Source organism: Eulemur rufifrons, chromosome 7 (assembly GCF_041146395.1).
Source record: "Eulemur rufifrons isolate Redbay chromosome 7, OSU_ERuf_1, whole genome shotgun sequence".
NCBI classification, from domain to species: domain Eukaryota; kingdom Metazoa; phylum Chordata; class Mammalia; order Primates; family Lemuridae; genus Eulemur; species Eulemur rufifrons.
Genome location: NC_090989.1, coordinates 276,885,687 through 276,909,458, shown reverse-complemented (window position 1 = coordinate 276,909,458; position 23,772 = coordinate 276,885,687). Strand labels below are relative to the sequence as shown.

General features: G+C 37.8%; 1 protein-coding gene and 1 pseudogene across 1 annotated transcript in view; both read left to right on the top strand.

The window, feature by feature from the left end:
• The window catches only part of SCAI (suppressor of cancer cell invasion), a 101,744-nt gene that overhangs the window by 6,000 nt on the left and 71,972 nt on the right, over nucleotides 1–23,772 (top strand). The gene's annotated exons all lie outside the window — the stretch shown is intronic.
• On the top strand, nucleotides 20,504–21,917 carry LOC138387973 (DEP domain-containing mTOR-interacting protein pseudogene; annotated as a pseudogene).

The window sequence follows — 23,772 nt, the reverse complement described above, 5'->3', positions numbered from 1 at the left end:
GCGTCTCATACTTGGCATAATGCTTTGGAGATTCATCCATGTTATTATGTATAACTGTAGTTAGTTCTTTCTAACGGCTGAAGAGTATTTCATTGTGTGCTGTCACCACCTTCTGTTTATCCATTCACTGGTTGGTGGACATTTGGCTTTTTTCCAGTTTTTGGCCAGTATGAATACAACTCTTCTGAACATTTAAGTCTTTGTTCAGACATATGTTTTCATTTCTTTTGAGTAGTAAATGCTTAGGGGTGGACTTGCTGGGTCTTTGGTAAATGTATGTTTAACTTTTAAAGAAATTGCCAAACTGTTTTCCAAAGTGGCTGTACCATTTTGCATTCCCACTAGCAGTATGTGAAATTCCATTTGTTGCATATCCTCACCAATACTTGCTATTGTCATTCTTTTTCCTTTAAACAGCTTTATAGAGGTATGATTGACATACAATAAACTCGTATTTAAATGTATAATTTGATAAGTTTTGAAATACATGTACACCTTTGAAACTATCACCATTGTTTGCCATTCTGTGGCTGTATGGTGGTACGTATCATTGTGGTTTCAATTTGCCTTTCCCCGGTGACTGGTGATGTCTGATTGGTGATGTTGAGTATCTTTTCATGTACTAATTTGCCATTCATATAACTGAAGTGTCCAAATCTTTTGCCTACTTTTTATCAGTCATTTGTCTTATATGATTGTAGGATTTCTTTAGGTATTCTGAAAGCAAATTCTTTATCAGGTATATGTTTTGCAGATACTTTCTTTCATCTATGGCTTGCCTTTTATTTTTCATGGTATCTTGAGATGCTTGTAGCTTGAATAATAGGTTGGATGGGAACACTTTTAATTGAGATGGCAGACACAGAAGCAAGAACAAGTTTGGGAGGGTAAGAGTATGAATTTATTTGGCTATATGAAGTGTAAAGTGCTTCAGTGAATCATCTCTGACCAGGCACATAAAAATAGGGGTCTGTTGCTGAGAAGCAAGATTATTTAGGGCTTGAGATACAGATTTAGAAGTCATCTGCGAACACTTGGTGATCTAAATCATGAAAATGAATGAAATAACCTAGGGAGAACATGTGGAAATAGCGCAAACTGCTTTCTGTCTTTGGGTTTCATCTTTCTCTGTAATGTTAGCTGTCCACTGTAGGGCCTTTCTTCAAGTGGTTGTCAGACAGGTAGTGTTTATCTCTAGGAGACAGATCTCTTACTCTTTGGTGAGAAGCAGATTATGGAGGTAGTTATATGGAAAACTGGGAGAATGTATTCTTTTTATTTATTTTTTAGACACAAGGTCTCACTCTGTTGCCAGGCTGGAGTGCAGTGGTGTGATTGTAGCTCACTCTTGTAGTCTCAACTCTTGGGCTCAAGTGATCCTCCCGTCTCAGCCTCCCAAGTAGCTAGGACTACAGGTGTATACCACCATGCCCAGCTAATTTTTAAAATTTTTTGTAGAGACAGAGCCTTGCTATGTTGCCCCGGCTACTCTCAAACTCCTGGCCACAAGTATGGGAGAACATTTTCTAATCTACACTGAAGCTCGGGACTATACTCTAGTTACTATAGAGCTTCTTTGTGACTATTTGCCTCAGCAACATCCCTGCTGCAAATGCAGTGGTTTTAGTAAAGCTATTTCTTGTAGCATGTGTCAGTGAAAACTTAGGGCATAATGCCAAATTCAATTCTGTGAAAGATTCTGGAGGAGCCAAGATAGTGTGGTCAAAGTATGGAGCATTTTCATGGTAATATTTTATTCAAGAATAAAACCTGGAAGAGTCAAGCAGTGATTTTCAAGGATGTTCAAAAAGAGCCCAAATGTTCCTTGGGACAAATTCAAGGGCTACCTGTAGGGTGGAGTGTCAGGAATAGCCAGAGGGAGGTTAACCAGGCTAACTTCTAAGGCTATGCTTGTACTTTTATGTAGGTATGTATATATGTATGTATGTATATTTTTCATATGGAAAATTTCAAATACAGACAAACTTACAATGCTAAAATGAACCTGAATTGTTCATCACCAGCTTCAACAATTATTGTTTCATCTTTACAGACCCAGCTCCACCTGAAGCATATATTGTATTAATCTGTAAATATTTCAGTTTTCTTGAAAGATAAGGATTCTTTTAGAACACATAACCACAATACCATTAATAGTAACTTAAAAATTAACAATATTCACTTAATATCATCAAATATCAATGTTTAGATTTCCATAGTTGGCTAATCATTTAAAAAACAATGTTTGTTCATATCAGGATCCATATAATGTTCATAATTTGCAATTAGTTGATTAGCTCTTAAGTCTTTTTTTAATCTGTGGTATTTCTACTCCTTCTCTTTTTTCCTGTGCTGTTTATTTGTTGAAGAAAGCATGTTTGTTATTAAGAGTTTCCCAAAGTCTGAATTTTCAAATTTTTAAAAAGTTGAAGTATAATTTTCATAGGTAAAATTCACCTATTTTAGTGTACAGCTCTGTGAATTTTGACAAATGCAGTTGTGTAAATACCACTGCAATCATAGTATAGAACAGTTCCATCACTCTCCCAAATTCTCTTCTGTCTCTACTAATCAGTTAGCAACCACTGAACAGTTTTTCCGGTCTCAATTTTGCCGACTTTATCTAATGGTATTATATCATTTAGCATGGTTCTGTAGTCAAAGTTAATTTTTTTAAAGAATACTTCATAGGCATGGTATGTACTTTCATTAAGGCTTCTCTCTCTCTCTCTTTGGATGTTAGGAACCCATAGTAATCAGTGTCTACATGTATAATTTCATTAGAGGTTACAAATGTTGATTTTCATTCTTTCATTCCTTCCTTATTAGCTGGAATACTTCCAGAAAGAGAAGTTTCCCTTGTTGACTTAAAACATTTTTTTGTATTTTATGTTTAAAATTAACATACAGTGAAATTGATTTTTGTGTATATAATTCCATGAAATTGAACACATGTATAGACTCATATAACCACCACTGCAGTAAGAGTATAGAACATTTCTATTTTCCGGAAAAACTTGCTGTGCTGTCCTGTTGCAGTCACATTCTCCTGGCACCCCCAGCCTCCTGGCAACTGATCTGTACTCCTTCCCTGCATTGATTATTTGGTGCAGTTTGTAAAAGGAAAAGCAGGACAAATGCTTGTTTTTCTCCCTTTGTTTACCAGTTTTCAGTATGAGTTGGTTCTCTAGCATCTTCTAAAGGTGACTGGCTTTCTTTGTTTCTTGTTTGTTTTCTTAATGTTATTATCAACTCATGGATTTAAGCATATTCAATGTGTTTTAATCATTATAATTGCTTTTCTTGTTGATGTTCATGTTGACCTAGCTCCTGGGTCCTTTTGACAGATTCTGATAGATGGCGGTAGCTTCCCTGCCTCCAGATTCTATAAGATATTCCAGGCCCATCTTGTATGTTTTCTGCTCAGACCTGGAATCAGCCATTTCTCCAAGGAGAAATGTTCTTCTAACATCATTCTGCTTCTGTTTTATATCTTCAGAGTCTATTTGTGTAGGATTTTGTTTGAAAGAAAGGATTATATAATCCAAAAGTAGTTTTGAAAGCAGCAAATCTAGAAGAATGGATTTATACTAGGTCTTTCAATAATTTTTCATATAGTTTCTCTTATTTAGGTTTTTGATAAAAGTTGAGGAGCACTCAGTAGGAGTTGTATTTTTGGATAAAATCCTGAAATATAGGTAATCCATGATGCTAATTATGGCTGGATCTGTTGAGAGATGAAGTGACCAGGTGGTGGGATTGAATTTTTTCTTTTTTATGGAAATTGTGGATCCCTAAGATAAAAGGATGGCTTTCCAACAAGACTGGGGTTTTTCTTGGGAGGGGCATTCAGATATACATGGATATGTAACTAATTGCTTAATGTTCTATACATTAAGAGAGTATAGCCTGGAAAAATTTTGGAGTAATATATTACTGATGGAAAAATCTTAATGTTTTGATGAAGCAGCTTGTTTGGAACCTTCTTTGAAACCACCAAGATTACTTGTCAAAAGATATCCATAGGTTAGCAAATTAATTGCCCATATAGCAAGCATGAATCTCACTTCACTAAATCAGATAAACAAGAAATATTACATTTTAATCTTTTTAAATGAAATCCTACTCTGCAGCTACCTCCTCTTCCCCACTTCTACCAAACTGATGAGAAATTCAATCTTGGTGATTAAAAATGGGTATCCACCCTTAAGGTTATATAAGAATTGGAGAGGCTTTTGAAGAACCAGGAGAAGGGTGGCGGGTTAGTTTTCAGTCCGTTGTGGCTATGACTGGTAAGCATATTGTCCATCAGAAACCAGTCTGGAAAGAGGGTATGAGTCTTTGAAGCTTGGTGGCTCTAATGGTTATGGCCAATCTCAGGCACAAGATTCCATTGCCATTCTAGCGTGGGGCTTCTGGTGTCCAGGTTTCAGCTTTCCTTGGTACAACACGTGCTCCTTTCTCCATGAGGACTTGCTGTTTATCTGGAACACTGCTAGGCAGTGGAGTTGCAAGGCCCCTCTTTTTGTGGGTCCCTAAGGAACTCCTTCCCCTTCCCAGATAAATCACTCCCTTTTTTCTTCTTCTTTCCACTTTTCTCCCCTCAAAGGCATTCATCTTTTCACCCTTTCCTCAGCATGATCTCCTCAAGGAGTCCACATTTTCAGAAAACAAACCCAAACCTCCCTTGAGGCAAGGAAGCAAATAGGACTATCATCTTGGGGATTGGGACTACAGTGAGAATAAAACATCCATTGATGTCTTAATACCTTACCCAGCTACTTTTTTTCCTCAATAATTCTTTTATAGTCCTTGTGGTGGTTTTGAAGATCTGTCCACATATAAATTCTTTGATTCTACTTTCTTTAAAAGATGGAGCTTCTCCTCCCCTTGCGTGTGGGCTGGACTTAGCAACTCACTTCTAGTGAGTAGAATATAGCAGAAGTGAGGAGATGTCACTTCCCAGATTGGGTTTTAAAAAAGACTCTCACTTCTGTCTTGGGTGTGTTTTATCTCTCCCTCTCTCTCTCTCTCCCTCTCTCTCTCTCCCCCCACTTCTCTCCCCTCACTCTTGGGGATTGGGGGGTGGGCCTAACTGCCTTGATGAGGCAGCCCTGGACAGGGGGAAGCCAGTTGCCATGTCGTGAAGATGACTCAGGCCATGTGGTGAGGAAGTGAGGCCTGCCAGCAACCACAAGAGTGAACTTGGATGTGGATCTTCTGAGGCCTGCTGGCAGCCGCATGAATGGCTCACATGAGTGAGCTTGGAAGGGGCTCCTCCTGCTCTAGTTGAGCCTTGAGGTGACTATGGCCCTGGCGAGCAGCTTGACTCATTGTCCTGGCTTCGTGAGTTACACGAGCCTGTGATTTTCCTCGGAGAGTCTGCTTTCTTCTAGCACTGGCTTCATTCTACCCAAGAGGTTCAGTGTCCAGCTAGGCTTTCTCTCATTTTCTCATTCCAGATTGATTTCTGATAGAGAGAGAGAGAGAGAGAGAAAGAGAATGTGTGTGTGTGTGTATGTGTATGTATGAGAGAAAGAGAATGTGTGTGTGTGTTTTGGAAGCAGCTGTCTTTTGGTTACAACTGAATCTCAAGCCATGTACTCTTCATCTTCAGCATAATTGCTCTTCCTGGTTTCTTGCCCTGCAGATTGAGAGATAGTCCTCTGCTCATGTTTGCCCCTGTTAAGGAAAGAGCTAGTTGTTCAGTGAAGAGTCAGTTCTCCTCTGCCTGCTACATGCCACCAAGTGTTAAACTCTTTTCTAACACCTTCTCGGCTGTCTGGGAAGAGAGGGCAAATCAGAGTCAAGTCAGCTATGATGGTTAATTTTATGTATCAACTTGACTGGGCCACTGGGTGCCCAGACATTTGGCCAAACATTATTCTAGATTTGTTTGTGAAGGTGTTTCTGGATGAGATTAATATTTGAATAGGTAGGCTGAGTAAAGCAGATTACCCTCCCTAACGTGAGTGGGCCTCGCCCAATCATTTGAAAACCTGACTAGCGCAAAAAGACTGAGCAAGAGGGAACTTCTTCTGCACAACTGCTTGAGCTGAGACATCAGTCTTTTCCTGCCTTTGGACTCTAACCAAGCTCTTAGCTCTTGAGCCTGCTGGCTCTTGTACTGGAACTTACACCATTGATTTTCTTCGTTCTCAGGCCTTGGGACTTGGACTGGAACTAAACCATAGGCTCTCCTGGGTTTTCAGCTTGCTGATTGCCAATCTTGGGACTTCTGGCCGGGCACAGTGGCTCACGCCTGTAATCCTAGCACTCTGGGAGGCCGAGGTGGGCGGATCGTTTGAGCTCAGGAGTTCGAGACCAGCCTGAGCAAGAGCGAGACCCCATCTCTACTAAAAATAGAAAAAAGAAATTATATGGACAGCTAAAAATATATGTAGAAAAAATTAGCCGGGCATGGTGGTGCATGCCTGTAGTCCCAGCTACTCGGGAGGCTGAGACAGGAGGATCGCTTTTGAGCTCAGGAATTTGAGGTTGCTGTGAGCTAGGCTGACGCCATGGCACTCACTCTAGCCTGGGCAACAGAGTAAGACTCTGTCTCAAAAAAAAAAAAATCTTGGGACTTCTTAGCCTCCATAATTGCATAAGCCAATTCCTTATAATAGATCTATATCTGTATCATCTATAGTTATTAATATATCTGTATCCCTCCTGTTGGTTCTGTTTCACTGGAAAACCCTAATATAAGAGCCTAGTCTTTTATTGCTTTACTTTGCCATGTTTTCCAAAGTGCTCTTAAACCTGTCAGAGTTTCTGCATTACTATCTTGGGTTCTCTGCATTGATGCAGTTTGTCATGAAATGGCCATCTTTACGACAGGCTAAGCAAAAGGAGGGTACTTGGGTTTTCATAAACTTGGCAGCTGTTTTGGAAACATTTGACTCTACGCCTAGGTACCACTGTTTGTATTCTTGTTTTACAGTCAGGTTTCTTTCTCCTGTGCTCTCTCTCCATATATTCCATGGGCCTTGAAAGCACATATGCTTGTTTGGCAGTGTCCTGGGAGTTCTTCTCTGGACGAGGAATGCATGTTGAAGGTGCTCACATGTGGTTTCCCACAAGCCTGCAAAGTAGCCATTAGGACTTTTAAACTATTGTGATAATTTCCAGACTATAGTTATCATGTATAAATTTTCAGAGAACAACTGCCAAAAGTAAATATTTTAGATTTGAAATAGTTTTCATTAGCCTGTCTTTCTGACAATAAATAAGCAAGCTATTTTTCTATTGAGATAACTCCTGGCTGGTGATAATAAAATTGTCATTAACAAGTAAGAGGATTCTTACTTTCTTATAAAATAGGAATATGCATCTATATTGTCCAAAACCAGTTTTAAATCATTAAGATATAAGTGAAAAAGAAGAGTAAAATGTTTTTAATAATTTATGAGAGAATTATAGAATGTGTGTTGGAAGAGATAAGTTATTGAGTCCAACCACAAGCACAGTAGGAGAAATCCTATTGTAACATACCTGAAAATGAAGTCCTTGAAAATTCTTCCATCCCAGTCTTTTCAAATATAGCTTACTCACATATTTACCAATGACTGTCATGTATTTAGTGCTTCCTAAGAATTTCATCCAAATCCAGTGTCTCATGTACCTACTATTGTATTAATATATAAAGGCCCTTATGACAAAATACAAATAACATTTAGTAGGGGTGTTGATGAATTCGTGGGACTCCTGTCCTCATTGGTTTTTCTCAAAAACCAGATGATAAAAATCAAAATTGTCATATGGATGTCCACGGGATTTTTACTCTTGAAAAGAGATTCTTATGCTCAGAAATGTTGGAAACCACTGGATTAAACGATCCCTGGAGCCATTTCTAGCTCTGATATGTGGGAAAAGGACTGCGGCTTAAGTGTGGAGTCTTTGTAGAAGAATGTGTTCAGAAAGCATATAGTACAGTGTGCTGGTGAATTCCCCAGAGCTTGGGCAGGTTTCTAGTCACTCCTTTTCTTTTTCTTTCTTTTTTTTTTCCTTACATGCCTCAGGGGTTTGATTCATCTTTTTTTCCAACATCCATTATGTAATCTATTGTTCTCTCTGCCCATAAACGGTTCTTTGAAACAGGATGCAGGTGCCTCAGCTTTTCCTTTACCTTGTTAACTCTGAAAGTATTTGACACAATTTCGTTTTTAAGGGTTTTTACTACTAATAACAACAGAGACTGAAATGAATGAGGGAAAAATTTGTGCATTTTAGAATTTTACTAAAAATAAGATATTTTCTTGACTTTCATTGAAATGTAAATGCAAAAAATCTCAGTTTTCTAGTAGTTGCTAAAATAATGGCAAAATAGACTAAAGTGATGTCAGAAGTTTCTTCCAATTCAATATGTTTCATTTGGATTACTCATTTTCTTTATTTTATCACTCTTTTCCTCTGGGACATACCTAACCATCCTTTCTCCTCTTTTTCTCTATTGTTTGACTCTAATTACTTGTGGGTCATTGAATTTATTTCATCACAAGAGAGGAGAAACTCCAGGTTATTGTTTTTAATCTCTTTATCCCTTGTTTTTTATAGGAAAAGTCTATGTAATAAAAACCAATGAACGTTATTAGCAAAAAGTCAACTTTGATATTATATATTCTAATATATAACCATTCTGTTGGTATGACAGATGATATTTCTCAAAGATGTCTTCAACAGTATCTTTCTTTCTACATGTTTTACTTGTGGTCACAATGTTATCTTTTAACACTCCTCCCATGTAGTAATGAGGTCTGTGTCTTACTCTTTTAACCATGGCAGACCTTTGTAACTGCCTTCCACCAATAGAGTGAGGGTCAAATGACACTATGTTACTTTTGGGGCTGGGTCATAAAAATGCCATGTCCTTCTACCTTTCTCTCTTGAGACACCCACTTTTGCAACTTAACTACTGTGCTATGCTGTGAGGAGCCCAAGAAACCAGGAGATGCCTGTGTAAGAGAGAAACTGAAGCTTCTGACCCTCAGCCCCAGCTGAGCTCCCAGCCAATATCCGGTATCAGCTTGCCAGCCTTGTGAGTGAGCTGCCCTAAAAGCAGATCCCCATCAAAATGCCCCAGTGGGTGCCTGTGTAGAGCAGAGATGAGCTGTCCCTGTGAAGCCCTACCCTAATTGCAGATTCATGAGCACAATACAAGGTTGCTTTAAGCCACTAAGTTACACAGCAGTAGATAACTGGATTGGTATTCCATTTTGCCAGAGTTGACAGTAGAGATTATACTATATGTTGAACTGCCTCAAGGGTAAGAACAAGACGGTTTTCCACCTTCAGGAGCATTGTTAGTTTCACAAGAGAAGAGATTGCTGCTTCTTCCCTTAGAGATTCTTATCTCATTGACTTTCATTTTACATAGTTATTAAATTGCTTTTTTAAACCAACGAGTAGTACAAAACAAGAAAGCAAACATTGGACAATAACATCCCTGCCTAGATAACTCCATTTTCATATACTTCTAATTTAGGATTGTGTGCATGTTCATAATAAACAGTGACTTTGGAATGATTCAAGCCAGTTGTGTGACCTTGGAAGATAGCATCCTCTTTGTAAATCAGTTTATTCATCTATAAAATGGTATCTACCTCATAGATTTGTTGTGAGACTTCAATTATATGTACATATGAAGTGTGTAGGATAGGGCCTTCCACAAAATGTTGGCTATTCATTACTACTTCTGATCACCACTACTACTGCTGCTGCTGCTACTATGCTACCATTATTTGCATTATTATTCTTAGAATGGGGAGGACAAAGGATAACCAGCAGAAAGGTTGCAATCTGAAATGGTGGGATGAGGAAGTCCCAAGAAATTCAGGACAGAAGAATGTTGGGAAGGCTGAAGGGAATAGGAATTAATAAAAATGTTTTAGATTTTTCAAGGCTTAACGTTTCACTTAAGAGGTGAAGACCATAATCACCTCTGTAAGAAAAAGGAGTAAGGGGAAGGTAATGGAGAAATTTCTAAACCAGAGTGGGGATGGGCTGGTGCTAGTGTTTGGACTTCTTGATAGTAAGTGGCATTTACTGATAGATTAGCAATGATGTCTCAAATATTATTACATTACCTGTTGTCATTATGTTTATTTTTAAACTAACAGCTTAAATTTATTGGTGGGTATTTTACATATAGTGAAATGTATAGATCTTAAGTGTTCAGTTTACTATGTTTTTATCAATTCTTAATTTTTCAGTGTTTAGGTTGATTAGAGTATTAGCAGGCACTGAACTAAATGGAAGGAGGGCACCAAGGGAGGGTAACTTCCTTCCCAGGGTGCTGGTGCTTGTTAGCAGATAAGGTTTATATTTGTTACCTCATTGGACGGCAGGTGGTATCATTCCCGTTTACCAATAGAGAAACGGACTCAGGAAAATAAAGTGATTTACTCACTTTACTTAGTAGTACAGCTAACAAAAAAACAGTTTTGCCTGGCTCTATAAAATTTTTGCTATTATTGACTAAAATAGTAATACTGAAATCATCAAGAAAAAAAACTTTGGTATAGATAATTTCTTATATTCTAGCAGAGGAAGGAAGACAGAAAGCAAAACCAAGAATGAATAAAAGGGAGAAAAAAGTACACACACACACATTCTCTCTCTCTCTCTCTCTCTGTCTTTATAATTTAAAACATAAGAAGAGCAAAGAAAGGGGTATCAGGAGTATTATGTAATAAAGTCTCATAAATGAAATGAAAACAGTCCCTGATGAGAATGTCTTCTGGTTTCAAATGCCTCAAAGTTCCTCAGGCTTCTAAAACCATTATTTTCTATTTACCAATTTCAGTAACAGTGAGAGTGCAGTTTTATCAGACAGTCCGCTGCAATGATCCAGGTAATTAGGTAAAAGTAGTTGTTTTGAGTGGATTTTTACTTTTATGTATCAAAGAATATAAAGACTATTAATAAAGAATGAAAAGAATTATGTTTCTAGACAGTTCATGCTATTGCAGATCTCTTAGATACAAGATTTAAAGGCAGAAATGTCGGTGATGCTACTTTTACTGGTATAACAGAGAAGCCACATACTTGAGACTAGATGATAGATAAATAATTTGAAATGTTACTGAATGAAAAACCTCTTCAGGTGTGTAGGAATGTAGTCTTCAATTCAGTCGGCGTAGAATTCCTGAAGGCCTCAGGTTTTTCTTTCTTCTCTTATTTTAGATTCCTTTATCCTTTGCAGTGTATGAAATACATTGGTGTGTTTCCAAATTGCCACCAGGTAAAGAATAAATGTAATAGGCAAAAGAGTAAATGAGAACTCAGACATTCATTTTTATAAATTCTTTTAAAAATGTTTCTTCATTTTATGGAAAATGCTATCCCAGAAAATTGGATAATTAAGATAGATTTTCAAGTGCAAATAACCATTTGTATTCAACAGATTTTTTTTAAAGAATCTAGATATGCCAGGTACTTTTTGAGGACTTTTGATGGATAATCTACTTGACAGTCTTCAGGATATTGAAAGCAAGAAATTGTTTTCTCTTTTTTTTAATTAATTAATTAATTAATTTACTTTATCTTAATATATTGTTGATTGTTTTATCTCTTACATTTTTCCTACTTTCTTATAAACTGGTAAAAATCTAAGAGTTTTTATATGTAATAAAATTTTATTTGTAATAAAAAATTGACATATCTCAAAATAAATTCAGTGGATATTTCATATATAATCTGCCCTATGCTCCTGATATCCCTTTCTCTGCTCTTTTTATTTTTTAAATAAAAAAGTATGTATGAAAAAAATACTTTGTTTTCTCATTTATTCATTCTGGGTTTTGCTTTCTGTCTTCTTTCCTCTGCTAGAATATAAGCTCTATGAGGACAGGGATATTTATTTCTTTGTTTATAAAGCACAGAAAATATGTGGAACACAGTAGGTGTTCAAATATTTTATTGGATAAATAATATTTACTTTAAGTTATTTTAACATGAAATCTAGTCTGGACATGGTGGCTCATCCCTGTAATCCTAGCACTCTGGGAGGCCAAGGTGGAAGGATTGATTAGGAACAGGAGTTCAAGGCCAGCCTGAGCAAGAGTGAGACTGCATCTTTACAAAAAATAGAAATACTAGCCAGGTGTGGTGGCACCTGTAGTCCTAGCTACTCGGGAGGCTGAGGCAGGAGGATTGCTTGAGCCCAGGAGTTTGAGGTTGCTGTGAGCTGTGATGACACACTGCACCCTAGCCCAGGCAACAGAGCAAGACCTTGTGTCAAAAAAAAAAAAGGAAATCTAATATATATACAAAAAGACATATATGACATATATATACTTTAAAGAAGAATTATAAAATAAACATTCCCACTGACCAACTTAAAAAAATAGTTTATTATCAATACCTGGAAAGTTCCTTGTATGCCTCTCTTCTATGACATTCACCCCTTTCGTTCTCTATTAGAGGAAAAGATTACTTTGAATTATTTTTATTCTCCTGTTTATGAATATAAGTAAATATAGTTTAACTGGGTGTGGATATAACTGTAAATAAATTAGTTTTAGATTTGTTAAATTTTATATATATGAAATCATATATTCTTCTTCAGTTTGCTTTATTCATCATTAGGAATTTGAGATTCATTTGTATTGATGCCTATGAGTGTGTTCCATTCATTTTCACTATGATTTGGCATTCAGTTACACAACTATGCTACAGTTTATTTTCCTATCTGTGGGCAATTGATTTGTTTCTAAATTACAAATAATGCAACCACAAACATTTCTAAAGTGTATTTTGATGTACATGTACAAGAGTTTCTTTAGGGTACATATTTAAGGAATTTCTGGGTCATACAAAATGGGCATTGTCAATTAAATATTGACAGTTTTCTTAAGCGATTGGACTAACTTACACTCCCATCAGTTACTTCAGTGAAAAATTCCAGTTTATTTACTTGTTTGCCACCATTTGGTATTTTTAAATTTTAGCCATTATTAGGTGCATAATAATATTTGTGGTTTGTTTTGTTTTTAGGAAAAAAAATTTATTTCATTCTTCAGTAACCACAATTAGCAGTGGGGTTTATGTTAGCCACTGTTCAACTTCTCAAACCTTGGAATCACATTGAATACCATCACCTCATTTCCCGTACCACACAATTTTCACATGGTATTTATTTTTTATGCCAGCAGCCACTGAAAAACCATCCTCACAAATATATGAGATTATTGAAAGGAATGTCAAATGATCTACTGTTAAAATTGAGCTACCTAGAGCTTGTAGTTTGTGTTGTATCCGACAGATGTCACTGTATTTCCCTTGAAATTGTAAAATACTCTGCAGCATCCTTGCGAATTTGACGTGGTGCCCCGAGTTGCCTGAGGACATAGTTTGGGAACCATTGCCTTGGACTATTAATCATTGATCTGTTTTCTCATGGTTACTTCCAGGGAGTAGAATTTTGGATAATTTTTATTTCTTTCTTTATGATTTCTAGATTTTCAACTTCTTTTATGATGACCATATATATTTACTTTAAGAAATTATTAATAAAAATTCATATTTTATTCTACTTTCTTTAGTATTTAGTAAATGTTCTTTTTGTGTTCTACCCAGGATACCGCATGACATTTAGTCATCATATTCCCTCAGGGTCCTCTTGACAGTTATAGTTTCTCAGACCTGTTTTATTTTTGATGATTTTGACAGTTTTGAGGAGCATTGGCCAAGTAGTTTGTAGAATGTCTCTCAATTGGGATTCATGTGCTGTTTTTCTCATGATTAGATTGGGGTTAGGGAGGAAGACCACAGAGATAAAATACCATTGTCATCACATCTATCAAGGGTATGTGCTGTCTACATGATTTATTACTGCTGGTGTTAACCTCAATCACTTGGCTGAGATAGGGTTTGTCAGATTTTTTCACTGTAAAGTTACTCCTTCCCCCTTTCCATGCTGCACTCTTTGGAAGGAAGTCACTAGACACAGTCCACACTTAAAGAGGTTATGCTCTACTTCCTTGAAGGGAAAATATCTACATAAATTAATTTAAATTCTTCTTCATAGAAGATTTGTCTATTCTTTCCCCTTTATCTGTTTATTCAATCATATATTTATGTAATTAGACTCATGGATATTTATTTTTTATACTTTGGGTTATGGTCCAATACTACTTTATTTTGTTGCCTAAGTTGTTCTAGTGGGGTCATTGGTAGCTCTTTCAGTTGGCTGATGTGTCTCTTTGACATACCACCATAATTGTGGGTTTTGTTTTCTTATTTGTTTGTTTGTTGAGATGAGGTCTCCCTATGTTGCCCAGGCTGGTCTTGAACTCCTGGGCTCAAGTGATTCTTCCACTTTATTCTCCCAAGTAGCTGGGATTACAAGCATGCGCCACAGTGCCCAGCATGTTTGTTTTTTAAACGCTTCCACACTTTGTGGCACTACAAGATGCTCTGGGCTCATCGTGTGTATTTCCTGCCTCAGTCATAGGATCAGACATTTCTCCAAGGATCCCGGGTTCCTTTTATAGGAGAATGGTATCAGAAGCCAAGCTCTGGGTGGTGGGTGTGCTTGTTGCTACGGGGGTAAAATGTGATTTAGTTTGCATTCCTCTGATAATTGATGAAACCAAGCACCTTACGTATATGTTTGTTGGCTATTTATATATCCTGTTTGTCATTTGACAAGCCTGATCAAGACTTTTGCCCCAAAGCAGTGTTGACTAGTTATAACAGAGACTGTATGGCTCACAAAGCTTAAAATATTTATTATCTGGCCTGTTACAGGAAAAGTTTGCTTGTCCCTATAGCTAAAATAACTATTTTAATGTCAGGTCTAAGTTGGTTTTGATTGATTGATTTTTCTCATATTTTCTTCTTTGCATGGCTGGTAATCTTTGATTAGATGCCAAACATTGTGGAGGTACTAGAGATTTTTTTCCTTCTTATAAATTTCTTGAGATTTTTCCTGGGATGCAGTTAAATTATTTGGAAATATTTCTGTCCTTTCAGGTCATACTTTCAATCTTTATTAGGTGGGACCAGAGCAGCATTTAGGGCCGTCATCACTAGAGCTTGTCATTCTCTGCTTCTGTGACATGACCCTTCTGATTACCTTACCAGGGAATTACAATGTTTTCCAAATCTGGTTGTTAGGAACAGGCACTATTGTCGCCTGTGTGTGAGTTCCAGGCAGCACTGTTTCCTTTAATCCTGTGAGATGGTTCTTTCCTCTGTCTTTGGTAGTTTTCTTCCACACATGGGCTGATCAGTGCTTGGCAGAATACTTGAGAGGAACTCTATAAATTCTGCGGCTTTTTGTCTGTGCAGTGTCTCCTCTATGATATCCTGTCCTATCTAGCTGCCTTGATCTCCCTGGACTGGCAGCTCTGTCTTTTCAACTCAGGACATCCCTTGGTCCCTGCCTGGGTTCCCCTTCCCTGGGCCACACCCTGGAATTGCTCTCAAGACAGTCAGCTGGGACAGTTGTGGGGCTGACCTCTTTTGTCCTCAGGATCACTGTTCTTCGTTGCCTGATGTCCGGTGTCTTTGAAACCCATTATGTAGTATATTTCATCTCCTTCCTTTTGATTTTTTGAGATAAGAGAATAAATCTGGTCCCTGTTACTACATCTTGGGTAGAAGTGGAAGTTCTTCCGATACTTTTTTTTTTTTTTGAGATCTTTTTTTAAACCCTAAATGGGTGTTTAATTTTATCCGATGCTTTTTCTGTGTCTGTTGAGATCATCATATGATTTTTTCTTTTTCTGGTAATGTGTTGAATTATTTTGATTGATTTTTTATATGTATATGTGTATTTTTTATTTTTGTAAAGGTGAGGTCTTGCCTTGTAGCCCAGGCTGTCTTAAACTCCTGGCCTCAAGTGATCCTCCTACCTCAGCCTCCCAAAGTGCTGGGATTACAGGTGTGAGCCAGCATGCCCAGGCTTGTTTTTGTTTGTTTGTTTGTTTGTTTGTTTTTGTTTTTTTAATGTTAAACCGACCTTGAGTTTCTGTAACAAACCCAACTTAGTTGTGATACTTTTTTATATATTGCTAGATTCAACTTACTAACTTATGTTTTTGTTCATATACTGCCCTTCTTCAGGTTTTGACATCAAGATTACCCTTATAAAAGGTTATCCAAGGTTATAAAATATCGTTTTCTTTTCTTTTCTTTTTTTTTTTTTTTGAGACAAAGTCTCACTCTGTTGCCCTAGGTAGAGTACCATGGTGTCAGCCTAGCTCACAGCAACCTCAAACTCCTGGGCTCAAGCAATCCTTCTGCCTCAGACTCCCAAGCAATTGGGACTACAGGTGCATGCCACCACGCCCAGCTCATTTTTTCTATATTTAATTGCCCAGCTAATTTTTTTCTGTTTTATTAGAGACAGGGTCTTGTTCTTGCTCAGGCTGGTCTTCAACTCCTGACCTCAGGTGATCCTCCCGCCTTGGCTTCCCAGAGTGCTAGGGTTACAGGCATGAGCCACCTCGCCCAGCCACAAGGTTATAAAATAGGTTGGGAAATATTCCCCTTTTCCCTAAAAAAGTTTGCATAATATTGATGTTTTTCTGGTAAATTATGTGTGTATATTTTATCTCAGTAAAAAATAAATTTTAAAAGTTTGATTTTTTTAGAAAAAACTAAACAGATAAAATGTATTCTGTTTATTCACAAATCTGAGTTTATCTGTGAAATTAGTAAAATGAATTCTACTTCCAAGGTGTACATCATTTTATTTTATAAAATGCTTTGGCATGAATATGATTAGAAGTTTTTTGGTTTAAACTAATTATTGATATCATCATTGATTTAATTATTGAGAACTAAGGCTATATATACATGAGATTGATGTTTTCATCCATAAATGGTTAGATAAGTTCTCTGGTGAAGCCATGTAGTGATTTCATTTAGAATTCTGTTTATTTATAGATCTACTTCTTTAATAGATATAGGACTATTCAGAGTTTCCATTTGCATTTGTTTCAGTTTTGGTCAATTGTGTTTTTCTAAGAAGACAAATGATCTGTTTAAGTTCATCTTTTTTTTTTTTTTTTTTTTTTTTGAGACAGAGTCTCACTCTGTTGCCCGGGCTAGAGTGAGTGCCGTGGCGTCAGTCTAGCTCACAGCAACCTCAAACTCCTGGGCTTAAGCGATCCTACTGCCTCAGCCTCCCGAGTAGCTGGGACTACAGGCATGCGCCACCATGCCCGGCTAATTTTTTGTATATATATATTTTAGTTGTCCATATAATTTCTTTGTATTTTTAGTAGAGACGGGGGTCTCACTCTTGCTCAGGCTGGTCTCGAACTCCTGACCTCGAGCGATCCACCCGCCTCGGCCTCCCAGAGTGCTAGGATTACAGGCGTGAGCCACCGCGCCCGGCCTTAAGTTCATATTATAATGAATAAACTTACCAATCCTGTGCTTTTTCAAACTATGTCATACCAACATAATATGTATATTGGTATTTGTATACTCCTTTATCCTCCCCACTAGAATATAAACTAGTGGCAGATTCTATATCTGATAAAACTTTGTATATCCAGGGCTTAGGGCCAAATAGACATTTAAATTAAATTAAAGCATACTTGAGGTTGCTATTAAAATCTCTATTGAGATTTTAAATGGAGAAACCTCGATTTAAGTAGTTGCTTCAGTAGTTCATTTGGGCTTTGTCAGTCAGTAACATGTATATTTTACTTATTTGACAGTGAGTTATTGGCGATTAGGGCAAGATATGTCAGGGTATGTATTGAATAAAAAGGTGGGAGTAGTGAATTGAAAGTATGGTTTTTAAACTTTGGAAGTATCATTTATATTGTATTTATTTTTCTAGATTACTCTTAATTTTGTTTTTATTTCCTAAAAACTAGTAGAATATATATCTACCTATAATTTTAGGGCAATTGAAAGAATGAAAAATAACTATCAAAACCATTTTTGGTTTCTCTTTAAGAGAAATTATAACTTGAATCCTTCTGTTATCAGGGAAAATTTAACATTTTAATTTAATTTAACAATTTAATACCATAAGATGTATCCATCTTGTTATACAAGACTTAAAGACTCATGTTAGGGAAGAATGGGGTTTGAGTGGTGAGAGTTCAATTGAAGGTCTGTTTCTATAAAGTATGTAGTTTGTTGCCAAAGGAAATATTACCTAGCAGCAGTTTACATGGACCAAGAGAGGCTGGAGAAGTCTTGTAATAGAAATTGTACAGAGGAGCTGTCAAACTAGATCCCTGAGGATGTCAGACAGGAAATAAAGCTTACAATGCTAAAATTTTTTACTGGATGGCTAGGCCATTGGAAATGAATCTTGTAGTGCTTGTATTTTTTATTATGTTTTTAAAATTTGAGTAGACAATCAGAGTTACTTACACTTACATAATTTAAAGTGTTTAAGAAATTTAAACCAAAGTTTAAGAAATTTTCTAGGCTGGGCATGGTGGCTCATTCCTGTAATCCGAGCACTCTGGGAGGCTAAGGTGGGAGGATCTCTCGAGGTCAGGAGTTCGAGACCAGCCTGAGCAAGCGCGAGAACCCGTCTCTACTAAAAATAGAAAGAAATGATCTGGACAGCTAAAAATATATAGAAAAAATTAGCCGGGCATGGTGGCACACGCGTGTAGTCCCAGCCACTCGGGAGGCTGAGGCAGAAGGATTGCTTGAGCCCAGGAGGTTGAGGTTGCTGTGAGCTAGGCTGACGCCATGGCACTCAAGCCCGGGCAACAGAGTGAGACTCTGTCTCAAAAAAAAAAAAAAAGAAAGAAATTTTCTAAGATCATATTGGCCAAATAGTGACTTACTTATGTATTTTTCCTAGAATGTGTTAATCCTCTGAGATTAAGGTTTGGAAATTTATAAAGAGAGGGGCCTTAAGTTCTTGGGAATAAAATACAGTGACTTAAACAATTACCTTTTCTGTGCCAAAGATGGAAGTATAGAAAACTTGTATAGGCAATTGTGCCAAAGTATTCATCTGTGGTCTTTTTATTTCTAAAATATACTATTTTCCATTTCTATTATATACATTTCAATACTAGAGATTTTGAGCCTGAAGGACTTTTAAAGAACATGTATTCAGATTCTTTCTTTTGTAGGGAAGGGAAAGTCAACAGGTACCATTAAAATACAAGTAATTTTGTCCAGTGTCATGAAGGGAATAGGAGGAGATTTAGCACTTGGAGATATAGAACCTTTCCTTAATTACCGTTACAGTTATTGGAAATTTTAGAGGTGTATGATGGCCTTGGTTTTCTCACCACAAAATAACTTATACAAGCTGGTATGTCAGTTGACTGCCAGCAAAACTGTCAAAGCCCCTTTGAAGACCATTATTATTTAGGAAACAAAACAGTGTTTTTTTTTTTGTTTTTGAGACAGAATCTCACTCTGTTGCCCAGGCTAGAGTGAGTGCCGTGGCGTCAGCCTGGCTCACAGCAACCTCAAACTCCTGGGCTCAAGGGTCCTCCTGCCTCAGCCTTCCAGGTAGCTGGGACTACAGGCATGCGCCACCAGGCCTGGCTAATTTTTTCTATATATTTTTAGTTGTCCATCTAATTTCTTTGTATTTTTAGTAGAGACGGGGGTCTCGCTCTTGTTCAGGCTGGTCTCGAACACCTGACCTCGATCGATCCACCCGCCTCAGCCTCCCAGAGTGCTAGGATTACAGGCGTGAGCCACCACGCCCGGCCCATCATAGTTTTATATAAACATTTCCCTACCTTTATCAACTTGCATTTATTGCTAGTCTGTGCCAGATTTAACGTGATAATGGAGGTCAGAGTTATGTGATTATCCTCTTTGCAATTTCCTTTAATCATTAAAAAAAAAGATGAACTTAATTTTACAGATCTTTTTGACCCAGGGTTTTATGTTATTTGAAGTAATACTAATGCCGTCTTAACCTTGCAGGGATATATGCTCAAGTGGTTACTTTGGGAAAGTATTTGACTTAGGGCCAATTAAACATTTGGGTCAGCTCTAGCCCTTGGCTTTTTCAAGAAAATTATCTTAAAGTGATTTTAGCTTTTTGGTTAACAGACAGTGCAAAGAAGCGTTTTGTTTTTTTTTTTTTAGTAAAATATTTTAATACTATCAGAAATCTCTTCATTTTGCAGCACTAGTGAATTTTTTTGTTTTGTTTGTTTTTCCTTTAATGTGCTGAGAGCCAGCAAAGATGATCTGACAGGCAGAATTAGGCTGAAAAATCTTTTGGGGGAATTGCGAAGAGTCTTGAGCCTAAAGCCTAGAGCTAAGAAGGAATGGCAAAGATATAGCTATGCACCTCAAAGTGTCACTGACTTAAGATGCATTCATGACTCTTCTCCATTAAGGTTTGGAGTTAACTTTTAAAAACTGGTTACAGAGCTTCTGGGCTGCTGAAAATGTGGAGGTGCTGAAAGTGTGGTGGGTTGAGAGAAAACATGGCAGCTCTGTACCCCTCACCCCGATACTTTGCTTTAACCATCTCTTCATCTGGTGGTAATTGGTATCCTTTGAGATATCCTGTACAAAAAAAAAACAGTAAATGCTCAGGCTATGTGAAGCAAAGGTTATTAAAGGTAGACGACATTATCTCAAGACCTACCCAGACTGCTTTGGTCACAAAAGAACTGATTGACTGGCTAATTGAACACAAAGAGGCTTCTGACAGAGAAATGGAATTAAAGTCATACAGAAATTAGTAGACTGGGTGGGGTAAACTGGTTCATGCTTGTAATCCCAGCACTTTGGGAGGCTGATGCGGGAGGATTGCTTGAGGCCAGAAGTTTGAGATCAGCCGGAGCAACATAGGGAGACTCTGTCTATACAAAAAATTTAAAAAATTAGCTGGGTGTGGTGGCGGGCATCTGTAGTCCCAGCTACTCAGAGGGCTGAGGCAGGAGGATCGCTTGAGTTCAGAAGTTTGAGGTTAGAGTGAGCTGTGATTACTGTACTCTAGCCTGGGTGACAGAGTGAGACCCTGTCTCTAAAAAAAGAAAAGAAAAAAAAAAAAAACACAGGGGAAAAAAAAAGAAATTCGCAGCCTGGGACATTATTCATCATGTATGGAATGACCATAAGGAATTAAAGAATGTCACACTCTTCTACCACTTCAGAAATGATGATGGCACCTTCCTGTTGGACGACAAAGTGAAGGCCTTCATGGGACAGAGGCTGTATGAGAAGCTGATGATGAGTCCTGAAAATATATTCCTGGATCCCAGGGAGGAAACAGGGGTCAAATGTGAACACACCTTCATGGCATCTGAATTCCCACATTGGCAGGTTCCAGAAGGTGAGGCCACTGCAAGGAAAGAGGCAGAGCAGCTTTGCCACCACCTTATGGAGCATGGCATCATACAGTGTATGTCTGGCGAGCACCTGTTTATGGATAGCAGTCTTCTCTACCAGTTCAGAGTGAACTTCCATCAGAGGTGAAGACTGATGGAGCTGCTCGATGAAAAGGCTCCCATCTCCCAGGAAACTCTTGACGGTCCCTTTTGCCTGAGAAAGCATAGCCATGACTATCGGAAACCTACCAGCTTTATGTCAGCCCCAGCAAGGAGATCAAGATCGCGTCTGCAGTGAGGAGGAGCAGCACCAGCAGCTGTGGCAGCAGAGGCTATTTCAGCAGCAGCCCCCTGTGCTCTGCAACCTGAAGGCCATGCTATAGACACCCATTGCTTCTGAGGAACTCCTAATTCCTGGGGCTCCTTATGCAGGGAAGGCATTCGTGATGGTTGGTGACGCAGTTGCCTGGGGCTTTGTGGTGCAAGGAAGTGAGCTGTGCTACATCCAGGCCATGGACCCTAGTGGCCCTGCAGCCATGGCATGAATGAATGTCTGTCAGTTCATCATCTGTCAGTGGGCTCAGTGTATTGCATGTAGACTACCAGACTGTAAGCAGTCTGATTCTGACAGGCCCATGGATGATTGTCATGGAGGAGTTAGAATGCTGAGCAGCTGGACATCCCAGCCCTTCACTGGCCTGTGGGTGATCAAAGCCAGAACAATGCAAAGCAATGCAATGACAAGACTTCCATGCAAATGAATGGCTCTAGACATATGAATCTTTCCTCTGTACATGCACATCTTGAGTTTCATATACTATTTAAATGTGGAAAAACCAGGTAACACATCTTTAAGAAAAAATGTCAGTGTAGAAAACATTTGGGAAACAGATTCCTACATGATAGAATTGCTTTACTAGATTTCTATTTGTATAATAGTTCTCATTCATTGTTTTTTGTTTGTTTGGGTTTTTGGTTTTTTGTGGGTTTTTGGTTTTTTGTTTTTTTTTTTGAGATAGAGTCTCGCTCTGTTGCCCCAGCCAGAGTGCAGTGGTGTCATCATAGCTCACTGCAACCTCAAACTCCTGGGCTCCAACAATCCTGCCTCAGCCTCCCCAGTAGCTGGGACTACAGGCATACGCCACCACGCATGGCTAATTTTTTTCTACTTTTTGTAGAGACAGAGTCTTACTCTTGCTCAGGCTGGTCTTGAACTTTTGAACTCAAGTGATTCTCCTGCCTCAGCCTCCCAGAGTGCTAGGATTACAGGTGTGAGCCACTGCTCCCAGCTTATTCATTGTTTTTTATCTTAGTTTGTAGAAAGTTTTGAAATGCTTCTCTAGCCAGACAGCAACATGCTAAAATCCCCTGCTTAGGAGTCAATAGAGTACTTGTTAACAGACTTTTAAATTGTACTTTCACCAAAATTAGCATAGAACTATTTGATAAAGAAGGTAGATTTCACCAAGCTTCAAATTAAAGCAACATCCAAAGGAATATGACCTGTTCACTGGCATTTTCAAGAAGGTTCTAAAGCATTCAAGTGCTTAAAAGCCATCAAAAAATGATTTTTTTCTTAATTCCTGCTTTTAGTATCAACTTTCAATTATGGCATTAGCTAAAAACAAAAAATTTTTTTGTGATGCTATGGGTAGTGGTAGATAGGGAGATACTACTTGAAGTTGTCCATATTTTCTCTTTCTGAGCCTAAATCATTTTGTTCTATAAATCAGCTACAGCAGCTTTCTAATTAATCATGAATATGTTAAATGTTAAAACAGAGAAGTTTGTATATACACATATAATTCAAAATCAAACCTTCTGACAATATTTCACTTTGAAGGTGTCCTTTTTTAAGAGAAGTATTCTAGAGCTTGGTCCATATGTGATAAAACTTGAAACTTTACATTGCCTCCTTAGCCTGAATTTTTACTAGTTTTCTAGTGTAACATAATTCTAAGGACAAGACATGCTGCTTATTTGGGGGGATTAGTTTTCACTGAAATCACCCTTTTGTGTTTTGACTTTTCAGCTCACCTGTATATATACATGTTTTCTTTTTTGGTCTAGAAAAGAGTGCATGTTGGGGCTTGTGTGTAGAGGGAATTCCTCAAAGTGCCAAATTAGGGAGTCAGGGAATACTCAATTCTTCTTCATTTCAGATAATGAATCTGGACGGCAAGGTTACTTTCTTGTGCATTAACAAAATAAAATATGAATGTTGTACCTGAAAAAAAAACAACCAAAAACCAAAGAACAAACCCCAGTTACAGCTGCGAAACATGTATGCATCCTACCAGACATTCCCTTGTCATTTTTCCAGTTACTTCTGCCAAATGGGTTTTAATATAATAGGAAGAATTGTTATGTCACCTCCATTGTGCTTTGGACTAGAATGATTTTGTTCTCTTGTCAACTTGAGGAGCGTCCAGTTGAATCCCTTTCTAGTGACTGCATTATCACAGCTTTTAAGTGTCCATTTCTACTTGTGGCAATAATCTCCTTATGACGCATATTGCCAGCT